The 5,293-nt window shown below is 39.0% G+C and overlaps 1 pseudogene; it reads right to left on the reverse strand.

The window, feature by feature from the left end:
* Nucleotides 1–3,297: 3,297 nt before the first annotated feature.
* Nucleotides 3,298–4,661, reverse strand: LOC122220755 (annotated as a pseudogene).
* Nucleotides 4,662–5,293: the final 632 nt, after the last annotated feature.

Raw genomic sequence — 5,293 nt, forward strand, 5'->3', positions numbered from 1 at the left:
ATAAATAATTGTGTGTGTCTATAGGTCATTTATATGTAAATGTTGAGGTCATAAAAGAGTATATATTTTTTTTAAATTCATTTTTTTATTTTGAGGAAGAGAGCACACGCAAGCAGTTAGAAGGACAGAGAGGAGAGAGAGAATCCCAAGCAGACTGTGCACTATGAGCGTGCAGCCCAGCAAGGGGCTCGAACCCACAAATCATGAGAGCATGACCTGAGCTGAAGTCAAGAGTCAGACACTTAACCAACTGAGCCACCTAGGTGCGCCTAAAGAGTATTTCTTCTAAAGGATTTTACTGTGTTGCGCATCTTTCTCCATTCTTATTACTACTCACATGACCTAGGAGGATGGTGCATCTCTTTTAGTAATTTACTACTAAATAGACTCATCTTAAAAAATACAAAATATGACTTGTATCACTTCCTAAATAGAAATTGCTTTCTTGTCATTGGAAGATTTGTGATAGTTTGTAGGGTGTCTGCCCTTATACTCATTTGACAAAATACAAATCGTATAGATATTGGCTCTGATGGCTGTGTTAATAGACATACAGTGACTAATAGCCCCAATATTTGTATTTTAAAGTAGGAAGGGTGGGGAAAAGAACACAATTGTAATAGTAAATTGAATTATAACTCAGTGAGGTTAATTTACACTTTAGTGATATACTAGTAATAAATGTAGCAAGATTCAATACAAGAGACAACATGCTAGGTCTTTACAATCTCTAATTTTATCTTTTTAGTCTTAAAAGCATTTCCACTGCATGATGAACAAATCTTTTATAATCTTGAAAAATATGTTATGATTTTTTATATTTCAAATTAAAATTTATGCAACTAAATTAATCCCCTCCCCAAAATCTGTTTCTAGTCCCTTTAATCTAATCACCCATCACTTAGAAGTCCCAGGGATTTTTTTCTTTTCCAAATTCATCCTTTATTTTTTTCTCTGCCTCTTTCATTATGTGTGTCAACATGCTTCCAAAGCAACCACTTCATTCACTCAATTCAGTGAAAAAAAGAAATCCATCAAGTCAGTTGCTAGGTTCCCTGTAGACAAAATATCCAGCTGATTGACTAGATGTTTCACTTATCAACTGTTTGTTTTGGCGTTATTTAGATATAGCCTTTGTCTCCTTCTTTTCTCCCTTTAGTGAGTTTGCTCTAATTGCTTTTGTATTATCTTTTTTGGCATTCTTCTAGCTTCTTCCTTCCACTTTTGATTGTTTAAACAGTTCTATTTACAATTGCATTCTTCGGTTGATCTGTATGATATGTGTTCTAAGAGGTTTAGCACAAAGTATATGGGCTGTTTATCTTGATATTCAGAGTCTGTGCTCAAATAACTTGAGTCAAAGTTTGATTTGGAATAAGATTCAAGGCCATGTGTACTAGCTTTTTTTTTTTTCTCATATCTGAGCCAGCTTTCTAGTATTTTTAGAAAATACATGTGTGATAGCAGAGAGAAAATAATGTCAATTATCAAATAATCAGGTACTGATACTTTGCTTCTTCATAATTTCACTTTTATACTACTTCTCTTAGATTCCATGGTCCAGACATCATATTCTTCTGACAAAACCTGGTACCAATGAAACCCTTCATTCTGTGTATTTTCTAAGTTCACCTGAACAACAAAACCTGGTCAAAGAAAAGCACACAAGTGCTCAAACTGGATTTAATTTAAATCTTTAAGAGACACTTCAACACTCCAGAAGACCACTAGACTTTTCTCATAAATTCACATCCCAATTTTCTTATCCTTGAATGTTTAATAGAATCTTCCCTTTTAACATTCATATGATGATACCTCAAAACATTCAGAAAACAAATGTAATTTGATAAAAACAATACCACATTTCCACCACCAGTTATGAAAACTTGTCTTGGTTTGCACCTGCTTGGCCTTCTATCCTGTTATGAAAAAGAAAGTGTCTCTGCTCCTCAGGCTAGCTCCTCCTGTTTGCCCTGGACCTCATCCCCTTTCTCCTCAAAGGCTTTACTCCTATGAATATATTGCCTAACCACCCCCCCCCACCCCTACCCCACCCCTGCTTTCACCTGAATCACCAATTTCTCCCTCTCTGCAGAATTAGCCTATGCACATCTCGACATAACTCATCTTTAAATTAAAAAAAATTGTTTTAATGTTTAGTTATTTTTAAGAGAGAGAGAGACAGAGAGAGACAGAGCATGAGTAGGGGAGGGGCAGAGAGAGAGGGAGACACAGACTCTGAAGCAGGCTCCAGGCTCTGAGCTGTTAGCACAGAGCTACAAGCAGGGCCCGAACCCACGAACTGCCAGATCATGACCTGAGCCAAATGCTTAACCAGGTGTCCTGCTGACATCACTCATCTTTAAAAAACAAAAACAAGACCAAAACCTTATTTTTTGACCCTACATTCTTTTCCAACTACTGCTCGGTATTCTCTGACAGCACAACTCCTCAAAATGTAAACCTACTTTTGCTCTCTCCACTTTCTCACTTTCCATTCTCTTCAACCCATTCCAATGAGAAAATTTTTTCCTGGTTGTTGTTTGTTGGTTAGCTTTCCAAAGATCCATTGAAGCAAAAGCTGGATGGTCAGATACCTGATGGGAAAAAATACGCAGTTCCTGTGGTATTCAAAATATTTTTTAAAGGCTAGTATATAGCAAAAGGCTTCATAAATTAGACTGTGCTGTAAACTTTTGTTTTACCTAAATCTTTAGGAGAATTGGTTCTTAAGAGCCAGAGCTTCTTTTTCTTCTACATCTATCCTCTGCTACTGAAAAACTGCATAAATTACTAGGAAGCTATTTCTTTAAGATATGGATTGCTTTTCTATTATTGCTGGAAATATATTGCTGTACTAAGTTGTGCGCAATTTTTATTGATATCATCATGATGGGGCAAAGGTTCATTGAAAACTTATCTCTAGTTTTAACCTTCTTAATCAGAAGTATCCATTTTGAGTGGCTGACTGTCAACCAGAAGGAGTGAATCCAGAATGATTTTCCTTAGGTTCAGAGAAATTTGAAAAAGGCAGAGACACACTATTCTTGTCTTCTAGCAGCTTCCTATTAGGTGGCATTCTGAAAAACAAGGCCGTGTTGATATTCTGCAGGTCCAGATGTACAAGAAGGTGGCAGTCCACTTCTCCCTTCCTGTTCTGAATCTTATCCTGCAGGAGGCCAATAGTGTTTTCTATTTAATGCATCTGGACCGCCCTAGACTTAGTTCTTTAAAGCCAGACATTTTTTCCAAGTGAGGGACTCAACCAATATCCTTTTGACTACTGATTCACCTGGTTCAGGGCATCATTGCTCTAGTGTAGTGAGCAGTCTCACAGAGATCAGCAAACTTGGGCTTGTGCCATTCTTCAATTTTCCAAAGGTTTTTTGCAACTACGTTTTCATTCTGCTGCTGCCTATTGGGGAGAGCAGATATTGGGGTCAGGCTTGGAAACATCTATACCACTTTGCCCATGCGACTCCTGAATCTGAGCCTGTAGCTCATTGATTTCATCACTGTGCTGTTTCTCAAAGTCAGTCTCTTCTAGAAGGAGTCCACTTTATGTTCAGGGTCAAAGATTGCCAAAGAAACATTGTCAACATCCTATCTGAAAGTTTCTAGGGTGCTCTGAGCTTCTCTCTGGAGCATCTCTCTTGCAGCTTCTTCTGGAGTTGCATGGTGTCCTTGGCCAGGTTGTCACACAGCACCTCAGTGTGGATCTTGTCCGTGGTAAACAGGTCCACCTAATGGCACAGCTCCTGAATCTCCTTCTTGCAGATGTCCCCAGGTGGGACTTACCTGGCCCTTGCACTTGGAAAGCAGGACCTTATTCTGTTGCACTAGGAAGTGCACCTTGGTGCTGTAGGTTAGCATGTAGGTTACATGCTGCCCCAGGGACAAGGCATGGGGGCTGCAGTTGGTGCTGGGGTGCAGAGCACTGCCCAGGCTGTATGTCTGGTGGAACACAGTCACCATGCTCTGTCTGGAGCTGACTCTGCTTGCAGTACTGGGGTCACTGAGGTCCTCAAGTAGGACAAAGAACCTGATCTAGCGGATGTGGATGCAGGGAGTGGCAGTGCTGCCTGGCTCAGGAAGGAGAGGTAAGAAGAGTTAGGTGGGTGTGGGTAGTGGAATCACTGGTATAATCTCTGGCACAGAGACATCCAAGCAAGAGTGGCAGAGCTCCAGTAAAGCTTTTGTTTCCCTTTTCTTCCCTGAAATAGCTCTCGCCAAGGTGACAAACTACTTATATCTTGCTAAAGCCAACAATTTTTTTGTCCATATCATCCTCACTTCCCGGAAGCGCCTGAAAAGGCTGACCACTGAAAACATTTGCCCCTCTCAAGGCGCCTGACATTCTTGGTTGCCCTCCCTCATGGTCCCTCCTCAGATAGCTTTACTGGCTCCTCCTCTGTCTAGCTCTAGATGTTGGAGTGCAGGTGAGCTCCACCATGTAGCTTCTCTGCCTCTCTATGTAATCTTACCCTTTTCTGTGTCTTTAATTACTTACTTGTTCACATATTGATTCAAAAATTTTTTTAAATCTGAAATCTAGGTCTCTTTGACCTCAAAAATCATCTACTAAATTGTCTCCCTTCAATCTCACCTGGGTCCCCAGATTGCTGACTCACCTGCAGATCTTGGGATTTGCCCACCTCCATAATTACATTACCCAATTCCTTATCATAAATTTCTCTCTCTCTCTCTCTCTCTCTCTTACATGTATACGACCTATTGGTAGTTTCCCTGGAGAGCCCTGACTAATATATGCCCAAAGAGATTTCCTTGAATTCGCATAAAAGTTACATTATATTCCATTGTGTGTGTGTGTGTGTATGGCTGTTTTAATAGAGCTCAATATTGTAAAATAATTACAATCAATAGAATATTTTTCTGCTATATTTCTTGGCTAATGGATAAGATTCTTTCTTCACTGGATCTATTAACTTCAGAAATTTAAGCTGAATTAAAGAGAATTGGCACTCATTTCAGGTTCAACACTGAACAGTTTGTACTTGCTTTTTGGTGTTGGTGTCACAATGTATTGAAAACATAGTTTCTCACATAAATATGTAGATTTGGATTGTTATTTTTTCTGTTTTCCATAAATAATTATTCCATAGTTTATTTTCCATAAATATTATTTCCATAAATAATTCTATTTAGGTAGGATTATTGATAAGGATGTCTTCTTCCTGATAGGTTCAGTGGCTGCATGATATTGTAGATTGACAGGGACTCAGGGAAAAGACAATTTTCTGGTGGTTAATGATGTTCTTTATTTTACCCATAA

This window comes from Panthera leo, chromosome B2 (genome assembly GCF_018350215.1).
Source record: "Panthera leo isolate Ple1 chromosome B2, P.leo_Ple1_pat1.1, whole genome shotgun sequence".
Taxonomy (NCBI): Eukaryota; Metazoa; Chordata; class Mammalia; order Carnivora; family Felidae; genus Panthera; species Panthera leo.